This window comes from Magnolia sinica, chromosome 2 (assembly GCF_029962835.1).
Source record: "Magnolia sinica isolate HGM2019 chromosome 2, MsV1, whole genome shotgun sequence".
In the NCBI taxonomy this organism is placed as follows: Eukaryota; Viridiplantae; Streptophyta; class Magnoliopsida; order Magnoliales; family Magnoliaceae; genus Magnolia; species Magnolia sinica.
In genome coordinates, this window is record NC_080574.1 from 34,729,867 (window position 1) to 34,748,831 (window position 18,965).

Here is an 18,965-nt window from a genome sequence, read left to right on the forward strand (position 1 = left end):
AAAATTGACTGTACACCCACCTACGTACATGATCATAGTATTAACCATCAAGTTTTCTTATTTTTAACATGTCATCTGACCATCCATCATATTTGGATCTGCAAAACGGGCCATGTAAATATCAAAACGAACTGTTCAGTTTGAAGATCATAAGGTATATACCACAACTATCTGTTGACTTCTCGATTATATATATGAAAGCATTGATTTAGACCTCAGGGCGATATAACCCATTAAAAAGGTAACTTGGTCATCTGTAAGCAATCAAGGCCCAAAATGGGGCGATGGAAAGAAAATGAAAAATAAGAAAGTCTATCAAATTCCAATGCATTTGGATGGTGTAGTTTGACGTTACGGACGGTGGAAGTTAGAGAAATAAAAAATGACAAAATCATAAATACTTAATGCTATTAACCTATATACCCTTAATTCTAGATCACATAGGTCCCATGATTCGTTTCATGTGAAATTTTGTACTGTACCTATTTATCATAAATTAACCATACATGTCAAATTTCAGCTCTTAGATCATTGTAAAAGTGGCCCAATCGACAAATCAGCCTCTTAACCGTTGATTTTAGTATCCATCGAGTGAAGAAAGCTTGTGGGTAGTAATAGTAGGATATTTCCTTTCGTATGGATGACTTTGAAATTGCGGTAATGACTGCTCTAGTAAAAGTACGAATAAGTCAAAGTGTCCTAGAGGGGGGGTGAATAGGACTTTATAAAATTTTATGATAATTTAAAATCCCATTAACTTAATCTTGATCTAATATGGAACTATCAAGACATCTTCAATTTAACTCTAATGGCTTCCAAGCCAAATAGAGGATCCAATCACAAGATTATTCAATATTTAGCCAATATATAAACTTAGTCTAAGATGGATGAACTATGTGACTATATGTGGGATGTGATTCTTATCAGTTCTAAATAATTATGTTAACATGTTTCATGAGAACATTCAAACAAACACAATAGAGTAATATGTAAATAACAATCCCAAGCACAGTCATTTATAATGGTTCGGCTACGTGCCTACTCCACTCCTGATGGACGCACTCAACCCTTGAGTATACCGGATTTCACTAACGGAGGTTTCAAATCAGGTTCACCTCAAACCGTTACAACCTACACAAGGTTGACACTAGGACCAACACAGGGTACCTAAGACGTGCTTACATAAGACACAAGTTTATGCCCTACACAAGAGCAAAGGTCAACACAAAGCACTTAAGTTTTATTCCCTACACAAGAGCAAAGGATCCACACAAGAAACCTCTGTTTTAGGTCACACGGGCCAAGGATCCACACAAGGAACCTCCATTTTAGGCCACACAGGCCAAGGATCCACACAAGGAACTTAAAGTTTATGTCTTACACAAGAGCAAAGGTCAACACACAGCACCCACACATACTCTCCTGTCGGAGGCCTCCTATGAAACTTAAAAGGGGTGAGAAGCACATGTGACCAAAACCTACACAAGGAATGATCAACAAGGTCTCTGGACTCTAATGACTTACAAATAAGTAGGTGAGTCCTGTTAAGCACGTTGATGAAGATCTCCTCCTTGATGATGAAGATTCTTTAGTTCCTTTGATCCGCAACAATTAATGATGTTCAAATAAAGGTGACGGGTTAGGTCAAGGTTATGTTGGAATCCTACTCTAATAAATGTTTTCCTATTTTAGAGAAAGAGTGATTCCAAGCATTCAATTATTCAAGGTATCTCAACTTAATGATTTTTCATTAAGATAGTAGCTGGATGATCTTTGAATGGGAAAGTTCATTCCTCAATCCACTCTATTGAATATCAATGATGAGGGTGGATTGAAGGATGAACTTCCATGAGAAAATGAGCTTAAGGGAAGTAATATGCAAAACTCTCTCAAAGCTCTCTCTATTTTCCTCACTCCAGCAACCAAGAGCAAGCTTCCTATATATAGGCAAAAAGTCTCAACGGTAATAAATATGTCAAGTCTGACTGAGTTCGATCTCATCAGGCCTGACTCGAAGTCATCAAATGTATACTTTCGATGCCATCGAATCAGGGTTCGATGATGCGAACTTAACTGAAGCACATACCTGGAACTTTTTTATTGAAGATCGATGTCATCGAACATGCGTCGATGTTATCGAATTTTGAATTTCGATCTCATCAACAGTAGTTCGATACATTGATCTTTTCAAGGAATATTTTGAGAAAGCTTACTGGACATTTTTTTGACCCAATTCAATGATATCGATTTCATCGATTTTTGAATTACGATCATATCAAGATAATATCGATTCCTCGATCATTCGCATAAGATTTCCTTTTCAAGTTTGCTGGAATAGTTTTGTCCCAATTCGATCGCATCGAGTCTATATCGATATCATCATGATTTGAATTTCGATGATATCGATGTGGGTTTCGATTCCTCGAACATTTAGATGTTTTTCTTTCAAAAACTTGCTGGACACAACTTGTCCCATTTCGATGTCATCGACACTGTGTCGATATTATCGAGATTTGAATTTCGATGATTTCGATTGTCTTTTGATTCCTCAAGCAATATTAACAATATTTTCTAAGCCTTTGCTAGATAGAGCTTTGAGACTTTCGATATCATCGGCTATCGTTCTATATCATTGATATTTGAAATTCGATGTTATCGAAGGTACTTTCGATTTATCGAATATTTTGTCCAAAATATTTTATGATTGCTAGACATAAAGAGGACTCAATTCGATGTTATCGAGACCAGTTCGATTCATCGAGACTGAGTGTTCGATTGTATCGACCAAGAATCGAGGATATCGAACTTAGTTGAAAATTTAGAGAATTTTCCATTTTTGAAACCAGGTTTTAAAAATTTTAACCCCTATATTGTTCTAAGTTTTTTAAGGAGTTATATACCTGATTGTTTTGGGACATGGGATATGAGGCTAGGTTTACTCATGATGAGCTCTGAACACACATCCGGTTGAGGCAATGTCTTGAAAAATATTCATATAGGGCCCACTTAACTCATCAACTCAACACTCACGCTAATTGACAAACCAGGGCACTTTCAAACTTCGATTTTCCAGCATATATAGACCAAGTGTAAAATATGAGAACCCTACCTTGGTAGACTTTTTCCTTAGGCATGAAATTATCCGTTTTAGGCTTACCGGCTCTTTCTAAATCTAGAGTTTTCGATTAACCCACCTTACACCATTAATCGCAACTCAAATTTGGACCACAGTTTGGCATTATATAACTACGATATCATATAAAATTTAGACCCCAATCTATAATCTTACAACGTTGAATGATGACCGCCTTGACTCTAATTCTTACCTTTTGGTGTAAAAGGTGAAATTTTGAATTTATGCATTTTTCACCATTGATTAACCACCAATTTTTGTCCAATCTCTTACTACACATTTCTCCTAAAATTGGGCCCAGATCATTAAGTATGGATCGTTAATTGAGATCAAGTTCGTTTTGGCACCCGTTAGGAGAATTTTTAAGATAAGTCAATTTAAATTTCGAATGACCAAGAAAATCATATGCCTTGGTTCTATTTGATGACCCCAACACACTGGATGAATTAGATTTAAAGAAAGATCGTAAAAAAAGGGTTAAATTGGAAAAACTCAATCTAAGTGGGATGTAAAACACGCCCCCTTTCACATGCCTACTCCTTTATAAAAGGAGTGTACATCCCCTTCTCCACTTACACACCACCTCCCAACATCCAAAGAGTTGAGAGAAAGAGAAATAAAAAGATAAAGATAAAGATAAAGAGAAAGAGAAGCTTAAACACCCATCATCCTCTTCCTTCTCCACATGTGTGGTGTCTCCCTCTTGCTCAAGCGATGTCGTGATTCATGTAGAAGCTTTCCTACATCAAAATATACCTAAGGTTCATATATAAGCCTAAGGTGAGGGATTCCTTTAAGCTTACACTAATTTGAATTGATATGATTTATCTTGTTTTTGTATACTTTCATATTACTGTGATTTTCCATTCAATTGATTGATGGATCGTTATGAATTATTTATCCTTTTCGGAATTATGGTTAATGTATGATTTTTATGAATTTATGTGGAGTGATAGTTACAAGCCTTGCCCTTTGCCAATTTTTAAAGCGAAGTATGCTTTCACTCTATATTGAGTTGGCCTTTTGCTCGTCTCTCCTTTTTTTTGCTGAGTTAGTCTATTTGCTTGCTACTATTCTCTCTTATTAAGTTAGCTTACTATTACTCTTCTCCTTTATTAGGTCAGCCTTGTGCTACCTCCCTTTATGACTTGATCATATGTCTTAGAATTTCAAAACCCTCATGGTTTAACTTATTTCTCTATTAATGCAAGTGATGTATTATAAGCCTCATATATAGTATTTCATATATATTATCGTGGACGTAATGCGTTTTGGGTAGAGGCCTTCATAGTCGGCAGTAATCCCGTGGGTTGGGTAATGGTTCACAATCGATGTAAGTAAACTATCATGCATGTTACATCACTTCTCGGGCTCCATGAACAAATCGTGTCACGTAAAATTTTCAATCACATTATTGTGTTGCCTTGAGATATTTACATAAATCCACGTTAACGTTAAACACACAGATGAATCTCCATAATATGGGATGCGGGGTGAGCCGGGTTTTCTATGAACTATATTCCACATTATGATGACCACTACATATGATAAACCATATACACTATGTTAGGCATGCATTCATGTAAATGGTTGTGCATACCGATACTACTCATAGTGGTGGAGTACGAAACGTATCAGAACCCTCACATTATTCTTATAAATCTCTTGAATTATTGTTAATCTTAAAGGATAACCACTATGAGTAGGGCATTGATCCTCTGTAACTATATAAATGTTGTAGGTGAATTACAGGTTGATGATATGGCCGATAATCATTCTATAGAAGATTCTTTCGAAAAGAAAATAAGGGTAACACCACGAATTATTTTATTTATTTTTCATTGTAAACTTTAATAATGTAATAAGCTCTCATTGAGAGGGCATTAAAAAATTATTTGTACGCCTTTTACTATGATGGAATAATAAATACAGTTGATTTTATTCTTGTAAATAGTTACTTTCGTGAATGTAACTGGATGTGATATATATATATATATAACAATGTACGATTTCGAAGCATCCAATTTTTACATTATTAACACCCAGAATTCTCGGGTACGAGTATATACTCGGGCGACAAAAATTCAGGATGTTATAGCCTTGCTCTATTGTGTGATCAGATTGATATGAACCTCTGTTGGTTCCGTGCCCAACTTTGTTGTGTGCTTACTCATAAGGGTTCTGTTGTGCAGGAATCGAATTCACACATGCGAAAGTCTATAAATACCCTCTACCCTCCTCATTTGATTCATTCGAAGAGTTTAAGGACCATTTAAAGAGCTCTCAGAGTCAGGGAGCAAGTCATCAGTAGGTATCCTACAAGATTAAAACCCTTTTGAGCACCTGTGCAACAAGTCCCTAGTGCCTGCGCAATGGGTCCCTAGTTCCTTCGTCAGAGATGTTCAATTTGTGTGGCTTTGCAGATTCGTCTGCGACTTGTTCTCCTATGTGCACATCTTTCACATATTGTTGTGGAACAAGGGATTTCGAGCCTACATAACTCCTCTGTCACTATGATAAACGTTTTCCCAGTCAAAATGTTACCGACATTGCTATAGAACTACTTTTTCTTTAATCCATTGCACTGATTTATTGTACTTCGTTTCAGAATCAAGGGAAATACAAGGATGTAATATGAATCCAAAATCAATGAAATACATGATGATGATTATTTTTCTACCTTTGTTATTATTAAACATGAATATTCCAACCAAAATACATTAATTTCTTATCAAAACAAAATGGCAAATCCACTGGGGATCAAACCCAGAATCTCTGGTTGGAATATGTATGTTTAATACTAACTTTGGAATCATTAAAAGAATGTTTGCCATCAACCGACGTCGCGATGGTGCCAAAAATGGTGACTCTCGACAAAAACATCTTCCCCTTTATCTTTAAAACAAAGTACAATTTGACTTGATGAAAGTAACTAATGCTCTATTTTAGACAACAAGTATTTTGTTCTTACACAACTGCAATGGCCTTGCTCCTGTCTAACGTAGTCATCTATTTCACACCCGATGGATTCACTATAGATTATATCGGCAATATGCAATCACCATCAAAGAAGGTACTAGGAAAGACTAAATCAACTACGATCAAAAATGAGTGACATCAAGTGATGTCTGGGATGGTTTCCGCATCACCAGCAACACGATCAGATGATGAAGAATGGACAGTGGTAATGTCCATGAGACGGATGGTTTAATCTCCTCCCGCAAGAAGTATGGTCCCGCCAAGTACAGTTAGAGGATCAATCGTGCAAAATATCATAAGTAGCCTCATCTTGGTCACACAGTCGTTTTAGTTGAGAATGAGTAAAAACCCCGACAATCCAGAAGGTTTTCTAGCGCCGCCAACTACAAGTATAAAACATCTTGTTAGTCCTATGTTGTCATTCGAGCACCCGATATTGTCAAATTTTGTTGTGCCAAACCGCTTGGAGTCAGTATCTTATTATGATAAAATGGAAAGTTCACCTTCAAGTCATCGTCAACTCTTCTACATTTTCAAGTTGAAGAACATTGCCAAAGATCGAACACTAACTCAAGTACAAGAACACAAAGTTTATCTTAAGCTCAAAGCTCAAGTTCAAGTTCATTACCTCTAGCTCAAGTGTTAAGTACTCAAGCTCATATTACAAGATCACTACCTCAAGCTTAAAGTCTCATGAACACAAGCTCAAACTCAAACTCAAGTTCAAGACTACAAGGTCAAGCTTCACATACTTCAAGATAATCAAGTTACTAAAGCGATCGATGTTTCAATGTTTCAAACTCACAAACAAGGTATGTATGACACTAAATTGACTATAGGTTAGGTCACATTGATTATATATTGAATTTGGGTCATTATAGAAGTTTATAGGTTTTTCTTCGACTAGTCCTAGTCATTGTTCGACTAGTCTAGGCACTGGCTCGACCAGTTCAAAATGTTTCACAACCAGTCCAAGATTTGTTGAGAATTTTTTGTTATAGCTCGATCAGTCATGCACACTGCTCGACCAGTCGAACAGTGCTTAACTCGAACTCCAGCGCCTTAATTTTTATTCACTTGACCAGTCGAGTGCATTGCTCGACCAGTCGAGCAGGCCACTCGACCAGTCCAGCAAGCCACTCAATCAGTTAAGTAACGAGTTTATCTTATCGCGCTAGAAATTTTGAAAACTGGTTGGTGCTTCGACCAGTCGAGTGAACATAATTTTTACCTATAAATAGAGGACGAATCTCAGCATTTTTCATTCATTCCAAGCCTAATCAAGCCAAATCTCTGAGAGATAAGTCCTTGCAATTGTGAAGGTATTACTTATTCATTTTAGATTCTTTTTATAGCTTTTTGTATTTGATTTTGTGAGCTCTTTATTCAACTCTATTGTATTAAAAGAGGGAATTGTGATTTACCCTTTTAAGATCAACATCAAATCAAGCTAGCCCAAGTTAATTTAATTTAAAAATCACTTAGACTTAGAACCCTTTCATTTGTGAGATTGGACATTGAATATCTAGGTCTACATCAAATTGGTTCTATTAGGCTACATCAGAATATTCAGATAAGTATTTCAATTTTTTGTATTTTTTAGTTTGTGAGATTCAGCAAGGAAAATCTCATCTTTTGGTTTTGTCTGAGATCAGCTAGAAAATCTCAAAGTGTGTAGTTTTTGTAATTGTGTAAGCCCATCTGAAAAACACAATTGTGAAGGTTTTAAGGTGAACCTTGAAAAACCTTAATTTATAGTAAAAGCCAATATCTTGTAGGTGTGGATATTGGGAATGGAGTAGTTGTGTGGCTGTTTGCGAACAGTTGGTGTACACACACGAACCACTATAATTCTTGGAGTTTGGATGATGGTTGTGATGTATGTGTGGTGTTGAATGTTGTAATTTTCTTTATGTGCTTGTGGTGAATGTTATAATAATTTAGTTTATTTCCTTCGCCTCATTCTCAATTTGAGTTTTTGATACTTACCAACGTTTTACACATCAAGTTGTCCTACCATAAACCTTGGTTTTTTGTGAAAGGTTGTCATTAGAACTCAGTTTGTATCAACCTCTCAAGACTAGTGCATTTGAGGTTTCTATTTTATTATGCTATCTGTCTTTGTATTCCGCATTTATATTGTATTTGGCATAATCTCATTCACCCCCCCCCCCCCCCTCTAGGACTTTGAGCTCGGCCTTTTCAAGTAGTATCAAAGCCTAATAGCTCATTAATTTGGATTCATTTCCTGAGCTAAGTTATCTCGAGCTTTTAATATATCAAATTTTAATAGCCTCTCAATTACTAGGCCTCCACATATTGATGACTCCAATTATGCCTATTGGAAAGCCAGGATGAGGATCTTTTTAAGGTCAATCGATGAGATCGTGTGTCAAGCCACAGTGACTAGACGGAACCCACCCACATCTGAAGTTCTAAGCATTGATGGAACTAAGTCTGTTCAATTTACACCTTATTATTCATGGACCACTCTTCAGAAAAAAGAGAGTAGTGTCAATGTCAAAGCTTTAAATGCAATCACTTGTGCATTATCACCAGATAAATTCAAAAGAATTATATCTTGTGATACTGCAAAACAAGCTTGGGATATCTTAGAAATGACACACGAGGGTACAACTATCGTCAAAAAGTCAAAACTTCAAATCCTTACCACTAGGTTTGAGGAAATACGTATGGAAGAAAGTGGAACATTCATGGACTTCTATACTAAAATGAATGACATAGTCAACTCAATGTGGGGTCTTGGCGATAGCATCCAAGAAAGTAAAGTTTGTGCAAAGATACTGCGCTCATTGTCGAAAAGGTTCAATTCTAAAGTGATTGTCATTCAGGAACTTCGTGACACGAATAATTTGAGTGTTGAAGAGCTTGTTGGTTCTTTACAAACCTATGAATTAAATCTCAAGGCTCTTAAAGGTAAGTCCATAACCTTTAAGTCATCTAAATATATTTCTTAAGATAAAACCAATAATTCTGATTGTGAAAGTTCAGAGGATGATATGGCACTATTAGCCAAGAAGTTTTATAAGATTTTCAAAAGAAAAAGATAGAGTTGATTTTCAAAAACCCTTTGAGAAGAAAAAGATTAAATCTAAAACTTGAAAATCTCTTAAAGATAGCCAATGTTTCAACTACCGTGAATACGGGCATTTGGCAAACAAGTATCCAAAGAAGGATAAATCAAAGAAGAAAAGTATGTTGGCCACATGGGATGAATCGTCTTACTTTGAAGCTTCTTCTGAGTCATATGATTCTGAACCCGAATCTTCTAATGAGGTCAAGGCCTTAATGACTCTAGCTAGAGTCACTTCCTTAGATAGTTGTGATTCAACTTATGATGAAAATCTGATGAGTGACCTTGAAAACGATGAAGATTTACAAGATGCCTATAATGCCCTATATAGGGAAAGCTGTAAGATAGCTGTAAAACTTAAACTTCAAAAAGAAAAGTTTTTAAAGCTAAAAAAAGATTTTGAAAATCTAGTTTTAGAAAAATCGCATCTTTTTTATTGTTTTGAAAAGACTAAATGTAATTTAGATTTCAAAACGTCCCAAGTTGTAAACCTAAAATCAGAAAATGAAAAACTAAAACTAAAAGTCTCCTCTCTTGAGTTCAAAGGATATATGGAGGTATACCCAAGGTGATCCTAAACTAGAAAAATTGCTAACCGAATTAAGGAAATATGGAGATAGATCTGGTCTGGGCTATGATAAAAATACGCCTCTAAAAATTAAGATTACTCCTCCTAAGTTTGTTAAAGGAGAGTCCTCCAACTCAAAAGGGAAAATTCTGAATCAAAATGGTTTTAAAAATTCTAAAACTTTTCAAGTTACAAAACCTAAAAACAACTATATCAATTTTAGAAATCAGAATTATAATCCCTTAGCTGAAAAGATTGTTGATTTTCTTAAGGAGCTTCTGAAATCTAACTCTAATGGTAGAATGTATAACAACTACACACGTAGAAAAATCAATAGTACTCCAAAACCCAAAATGGTAATGAAATGGGTCCCTAAGGTTACTTGTCTAGTTGCCCACACTGCTTTCAAGGCTTCGAGTCAATCAAAGTGGTACCTAGACAGTGGTTTCTCTAGAGACATAACAGGTGACAAAGATTTGTTCACCAACGTTAAAGATTTGACTGATGGTTCAGTCACATTTGGTGATGGTAGCAACTGCATAATAATTAGCTAAGGTACAGTTCAACTCTTTAATCTTCCTCCTTTTGAAAATATTTTGTTTGTAGAAGGTCTTAAACATAATCTCTTAAGCATTTCTCAAATATGCGATAATAAACATAGTGTAAAATTCACTAATCAATGATGTGAGATTTCTAATGAGAAAGGTTCTGTGATATTGACTAGTCGCAGAACATCTGAGAATTACTATATAGTCAGTGACTCTAACTCATCTAAATTATCGTGCTACATGGTCCAAACTAATGAGACTAAATTATGACATAAATACATTAGACATGTACACTACCGAAATCTATATAGACTGAGTAAATGTGAGTTAATAAGAGGTTTACCAAAATTAAAGAAAATGGACAAAATTTGTGACGAATGTCAAATTAGGAAACAAACTAGGAGTAGTCACAAGAAAGTGAACTCCAGTGCCACATCTAAACCCCTTGAACTCCTCCACATGGATCTCGTTGGACCTACCAGAACGGAGAGTCGAGGTGGAAATAAATATTTTCTGGTAATTGTGGATGACTTTACCAAATATACATGGGTAAATTTTATAAGAGAGAAGTCTGAAACTCTCGATGAAGTGAAAATGATACTCAAGCGTATCGAAACTGAGAAGGAATCAAATCTTTCGAAAATCTGAAGTGATCATGGATCGAAATTTGATAATAGCAATTTTGAGAAGTTCTGTAGTGATCATGGGATATCATATGAATTTTCTGCATCTAAGACACCTCAACAAAATGGGGTTGTTGAAAGAAAAAATCATGTGCTTCAAGAATTGGCTAATGTTATGTTAAATAGCATGAAATTACCTAAAAATCTATGGGCTAAAGCTGTGAACATTGCATGCTATATAATAAACCGTGTTTATACTAGAAAATCAAATGATATGACTGCATATAAACTGTAGTTCAATGAGAAGCCCGCAGTCAAATACTTTGAAGTTTTTGGTAGCAAGTGTTATATTTTACGTGACCACGATAATTTAGGAAAGTTCGACACTAAAAGTGACGAAGGAATTTTTCTAGGGTATGCTCTAAATAGTCGAGCGTATTAAGTTCTCAACAAGAGAACCGATGTTATTCAAGAGTTCATTAATGTGGTTATAGATGATCACTTAAATACACCTGTCTCTAGTTCAGAAGATGATGAAGTCTCTATATTTGATAACTAGACTCTTCATCCAGTCAAAATGACACTGAAGCGGTCAGTTAAAGAACATCTAAGTGATCAAATTCTTGGGAACCCTCTCACTGGTGTGTGCACTCGAAGACAATTAGAAAACATATATAATTATGTGTGCTTCACTTTTCAGATTGAGCCAGCCAATGTAAAAGAAGCACTTACTGATGAAAACTGGATAGTAACCATGCAAGATGAACTGAATCAATTTTTAAGGTGTATGGTATCTGGTTCCTAGACCTAATTATAAATACATAATTGGAACTAAATGGATCTTTAAAAATAAGTTTGATGAATTTGGAAATATTATAAGAAACAAAGCAAGATTGGTTGTACAAGGGTATACTTAGATAGAAGGCATCGATTATGATAAAACCTTTACTCCAGTAGCTCGTCTTGAATCTATCAGATTATTCATATCCATTACTTGTTTCAAAAAGTTCAAAATCTATCAAATAGATGTCAAGAGTGCTTTCTTCAATATAGAACAACCTAAGGGTTTTGAAGACCTTAAACACACTGATCATGTTTATCGCCTGAAAAAGGCACTCTATGGTTTAAAACAAGCTCCCAGGGCATGGTATGAGAAGCTGACTAAGTTTTTACTAAGTCATAACTTTATAATGGGGAGTGTTGATAAGACACTGTTTGTAAAGAAACACAATGATCACATAATCATAGTACAAATATATGTTGATGATATTATTTATGGTTCTACATGTTCTAACTTGACTATTGAGTTTGTAGAATTGATGAAGTCTAAGTTTGAAATAAACATGGTTGGAGAACTGAACTACTTTTTAGGTCTACAAGTGAAACAAGTTGAAGACGGGATTTTTATTTCTCAAACCAAGTATGCTCTAAACTTGGTGAAAAAGTTTGGTTTTGGGAGTGGCAAACACTTCGATACTCCTATGAGTATAACTTTTAAGCTATCTAAGGATGCAACAGGTAAAAGTGTAAATCCTAGGTTGTATCGTAGTATGATTAGTAGCTTATTATATTTAACTACAAGCTGACCTAATATAACATTTAGCATAGGTATTTGTGCTAGATATCAATCAGATCCTAAGGAATCTCCCCTGATTGTTGTCAAGCAAATTATGAGATATGTCACAAGTTCGGCCAATCTTGGCCTTTGGTATCCACATGATATTAATGCCAATTATCTGGTTTTATGAATGCTGACTGGGCTGGGAATATAAATGATCGAAAGTCTACCAGCAGTGGATGTTTTTATGTCGGGAACTGTTTGTTTTCATGGCATAACAAGAAATAAAATTCTGTATCGCTATCCATAGTTGAGGCTGAATATATTGTAGTCAAAAATGCATGCACTCAGCTTGTGTGGATGAAAAGAATGTTAAATGATTATGAATTTGCACAAGATACTATGATATTGTATTGCGATAAATCTAGCACAATCAATATCTCTAAGAATCCTATCCAGCACTTACGAACTAAACATATTGACATTAGATATCATTAAATTCATGAATTAGTGGAAGATAAAATTATTTTATTGGATTATGTTCAAACTGAAAATCAACTTACGGACATTTTCACTAAACCACTTGACAGAAATAGGTTCTCTAAATTAAAATTGGATATTGGTATGTGTAATTTGATCTGAAATTACTGTGTCTGCTTGTACTATATTTTGTAAATTTTTATTTTTTAAATTTTTGAATTTTAAAAATTAATAAAATTGAGAATTTTTGAGTCTGTACGACCAGTCAAGTACACACTTGACTAGTCGTGGCACGACCTGTCGAGTATGTACTCGACCAGTCAACATATGTGGGTAAGGTGCTTTTATTGTGAGAAAAATTATTTTTTCTTCATCTTCTCCAATGGCCCCACCTCCTACCGGTCGAACCCACTTCCGAATACAACTTGGTTGTGCATCATTTTCATTTTTCTTTTGGATTTAGGTTCTTTGCATCTCTATTAGCTTGACTCTAAAGTTTATTTCAAGTTTTCTAGTGGTTTCCTTGCATTTTTTAGATAAAATCTGATTTGTATGAAACCCTTAAATCCTTCTTGCATTCTATTTTTGCTTCTTACAATGGAAGGTAGAACTAAGAAGAAAACTACTCGTGGTCCTTCTTCTTCCCGTTTCACACCTATTGCGGTGCATATTCTTCGACCTCCCAAAGAGGACCTGGAATATGTGCGAGACATCCGTCTCCGTAATATCATTGTTGAATGGACCGTCAATTTCAACCATTTGGTTCCATTTAATATCATTCCCCTCCTTGTGGCTGTAGAATGGGATAACATTTTGAATTGGGGTGGACCCGCATATTGGTCAATTGCACAATCCATATATGCATGTATTAGTGATGTTTCTATTGAAAATTTATGCTTCACTATTATGCTTAGAGAAGGTACATTTCTAGTAGATCATCACTTGATCTCTAGCTTGATGGATATTCCAGTTAATGATAAAGGGATTCCAATATCCACATTAGCTGAGAGATTAAATGAATTAGAAAAATGTCTGTTAACCAAAACTTTATGCAATATGAACCTGGAATGGAAATCCAGGATTGCGTTCCGGGCCAATCTAATGTTACCTAGATACAAAATACTTCATCGTATCTTTATTTCTAATGTTTGCCCTAGATCTAGTAATAAGGCTGAATTAACTTCTTTCATTGCGCGCATTCTTCATTCGATTGTCTCTGGTATTCAAGTGTGCTTCCTTCGTTAATGTGTTATATTATAATCCAATTTCGTTTACATCTGGGGCATAGCAATATTCCTTTTGCTTATTTAATGACCACCCTTACTACTCATTGTCGCATGGTCATGCCATCTGGAAAAGCGCCTATTTCCCTTCTGCCATTCAACAACTTATTATCAACAAGATGAAATTAAAGTTGGCTCCTAATCAAGTTGACAGGGATGCTGGAGGAGCTAGTGAAGAAGTTGGAGAGGAAGAGGCACTACCCACTATCGACGTGAATATGGATGATCTGTTTGATGAATTAGAATCTGATTCTAAGGCTGATCCTGATTTTTAGCCTTCTAATTTTGATGAGAGACTTAGAACCTTAGAAGAGAAGGTGGCTGGTCTCCATGTGTCTCATGAAACACAATTCAAATATATGTACAAATTCCTTCGTCACATAAACAAGGGATTACATCAAATTGACCCATCTATTCCTACTCCGTCTTCTGGTTCTGATTAGTCTCTTTAGTTATATTGGGCATGTACTAAATCTTAATCTTTACGTTTGCTTGGGTGATACTTGAACATGTTTTTAAGTAGGGCATGTATGGACATGTTTATGCCTGTTGATGATACATTTATTTATGCTTATTGATGCTTGAAAATGATGATATCATTTCTTGTTAACTCTCTTTCTCATACTCGTCTTTTACAATTTTACTTCTTTCATCTATGAATTTCATTTTCTTTCCTTTGTCATATTGTGATAGAAAGGGAGAGAAATGTGATATAATTTGAATGGTATATATAATGATTATTGTGGATGTGGTTGTAGAGATATATGTGTATGGAAGTGCATATATATATATATATATATAGATATATTTGTGGTATGTATTTGGTTAATACAAGTACTCTACAAATCACCCTACTTGAATTGAGGGGGAGTAATGGATTGAGGGAGAGTAGTAGTAACATTGCTTTGCGATGTGTATAAACTGGTGCATGATTCTTTAGTTGGTTTTGTTACAAATTTAACAAATTGGGAGATTGTTAGTGCTCTGTTGTAAGTCGAGCACCTGATATTATCAAATTTTATTGTGCCAAACCGCTTGGAGTCGGTATCTTATTATGATAAGATGGAAAGTTCACCTTCAAGTCATCGTCAACTCTTCTACATTTTCAAGTTGAAGAACATTACCAAAGATCAAACACTAGCTAAAGTACAAGAACACAAAGTCTATCTTAAGCTCAAAGCTCAAGTTCAAGTTCATTACCTCTAGCTCAAGTTTTAAGTACTCAAGCTCATATTACAAGATCACTACCTCAAGCTTAAAGTCTCATGAACACAAGCTCTAGCTCAAACTCAAGTTCAAGACTACAAGGTCAAGCTTCACGTACTTCAAGATAATCAAGTTACCGAAGCGATCGATGTTTCGATGCTTCAAACTCACAAACAAGATATGCATGACCCTAGATTGACCATAGGTTAGGTCACATTGATTATATATTGAATTTTGGTCATTATATAAGTTTATAGGATTTTCTTTTACTAGTCCTAGTCATTGTTCGACTAGTCCAGGCACTGGCTCGACCAGTCCAAGATTTGTTGAGAATTTTCAGAAATTTTTGGTTATGGCTCGACCAATCATGCACACTGCTTGACTAGTCGATTGAACAATCTCAACCAATTGAACAGTGCTCGACTTGAACTCTAGTGCCTTAATTTTTATTCACTCGACCAGTCAAATGCATTGCTCGACCAGTCGAGTAAGCCACTCAACCAGTCGAGTAATGGATTTATCTTATTGTGCTAGAAATTTTAAAAATTGGTTGCTGCTTCGACCAGTCGAACCAACCCTTAGACTAGTCGAGGGAACAAAATTTTTACATATAAATAGAGAACGAATCTCAAAGTTTTTCATTCATTCCAAGCCTAATCAAGCCATCACTCAGAGAGATAAGTCCCTGCAATTGTGAAGCTATTACTTATTCATTTTAAATTCTTTTTATAGCTTTTTGTATTTGATTTTATAATCTCTTTATTCAACTCTATTGTATTAAAAAGGGGAATTATGATTTACCCTTTTAAGATCAAAATCAAATTAAGCTACCCGAAGTTAATTTAATTTTAAAATCATTTAGACTTAGAACCCTTTCATTTGTGAGATTGGACAATGAACATCTACGTCTACATCGAATTGGTTCTACCGGGCTATATTGGAATCTTCAGATAAGTATTTCAATTTTCTATATTTTTTGGTTTGTGAGATTCAGCAAGGAAATTTTCATCTTTTGATTTTGTCTGATATCAGCCAAAAAATCTCAGAGTGTGGGGTTTTTGTAATTGTGTAAGCCCATCTGAAAAATACAATTGTGAAGGTTTTAAGGTGAACCTTGAAAAACTTTATTTTATAGTGAAAGACAATATCCCTTGGGTGTGGATATTGGGAGTGGAGTAGTTGCATGGCTGTTTACGAACAGTTATTGTACACACACGAACCACTATAATTCTTGGAGTTTAGATGATAGTTGTGATGTATGTGTGGTGTTGAATGTTGTAATTTTCTTTATGCGCTTGTGGTGAATGTTGTAATAATTTAGTTTATTTTCTTCGCCTCATTCTCAATTTGAGTTTTTGATACTTACCAACATTCTATACATCAGGTTGTCCTACCATAAACCTTAGTTTTTGGTGAAAGATTGTCCTTAGAACTCAGTTTATATCAACCTCTCAAGACTAGTGCATTTGACGTTGTTATTTTACTGTTCTATCTGTCTTTGTATTCTGTATTTATTTTGTATTTGGCATAGTCCTATTCACTCCCCTCCCCCCCCTCTAGGACTTTGAGTTTGGTCTTTTCACATCTTTTATAGAATTATTACGAGTTCAGAAGAATAAAGGAAAAGCCATTACAACAAGCAAATGTTCACCTACAATACCCCTTGCATGGAATTCAATACGATCTCATTCGTCAAGAATGTTGCAATTTAAGTCGGTTGGTTTTTCAAGGCAATAGTGCACTGATTTTGAATCGAGCATCAATTCATCTTCCTTAATGTCACCAATGATGTGGCATTCATTTCGTCCTTCAATATCAAAACAATTGAAGAATAAATAAGCAAAAGTCATTTCTATAAGTGTTATGGTCTCATACTCCTTTGGTTGTCAAATTTTGTGGTGCCAAAACCTCTATATGTGTCTTATGTAGTTTGTTGTTGTATGGATGTTCAAGACACTACATCAATGCTTCAAGTCAAGTATGGTAATCTACTTCAAGAAATGCAAGGTCATATACTTGATCCTCTTCTGTAAACTTCAATGTTCGGAACTACGTCAATCAGAAGAGTGCTTATTCAAGTCTAAAGATGATGTTTAAAAATTAAGTACATTCTAAGAAGACAAATCCAAGCTGTAGAAGATCTCAAGATCAAGTTACATCAAGTAGAGATCTCGAGCTTCATAAGGTTCAAAGGTCAACCTTCATCTGATTGAATGAAGTTTCAAAGTTCATACTTCATGTCTCAGGTATGATAGACCTTAGATTGACCTTAGGATAGGTCATTTTGAATACATAATTCATATTGAATCACTTTATAAGTATTTGGTCTGTTCTAAGACCAGTCCTGAACCTTGTTCGACTAGTCCTAGCACTGTTTTGACCAGTCCTAGAAAATCCAGGACCAGCCCTAAGTTTGTTGCAATTGTTTAGAATTTTCTGTTCATCTACGACCAGTCCTGTACTCTGTTCGATCAGTCGTGTGAAAAGTGTCGACTAGTCATTCAACTAGTCTTAGTTCTTCGACTCAAACTACAGCAACAAATCCTTGAGTCCTACGACCAGTCGTAGAGGTCCTAGGACCAATCGTAGACATCCTACGATCGGTCGTGTAACCGTCTATTTCAATCCTGCTTGAAAATTCAAAATTCCGTTTCATCTACGACCAGTCGTGGGCGTGATTTTTGCATCTATAAATAAACGACGAATTTCAAATATTGATAACTCAATTCAAGTAAAATCAAGGCATTACTCTAAGATAAGTTTGTGTTTATTTTTAAGCTACAGTGTGCTTATTTAATTTGAATTTGTTTCTATATTTCAATCTAAATTGAAAAGAGGAATTATTGTATTCCTTCTTCTTGGAATCAAAATAAAATATAGCTAGCCTAACTGGTTTAATTTAAAATCAATTAAAATTTAGAACCATATCAAAGTGAGTATTGGACATTGAACTTCATATTTGAACTTCTACTCCGATTGGTTCTTCCGGGCTCCAACAAAAGGAGAAATCCAGGTATTTTACATTTATTGTAAATTCAATTATTTTGGTTCTGTTTGAGGTTAAGCCAGAAAAATCTCACTGTGTTGGTTATCTGAGGAGAGCCAAAAAACTCAGAAAGTGGGGTTTTTGAATCGTGTAAGCCCATACAAAAGACACAATTGTGAAGGTTTTAAGTGAACCTGTGAAACCTATTTTGATAGTAAACGCTAATATCCCCTGTGTGAGGATATTAGGAGTGGAGTAGCTGTGTGGTTGTTGTTTAACAGTTGGTGTACACACAAGCGAACCACTATAATTCTTTTTGTCTTGTGGTTTAAATGTTCGTTTAATATTTCCTATCTTTTATCATTCAGAATTGTGGGATGTATGTGTCGATGTGAATGTTGTAATATTTACATTTCAAGCATTGTGAGAATGTTGTAATAGTTTAGAATTTATTTTCTGCTATTTCCCTTTATTATTCCTCTTCATTTTGGGATATTGATACTTATC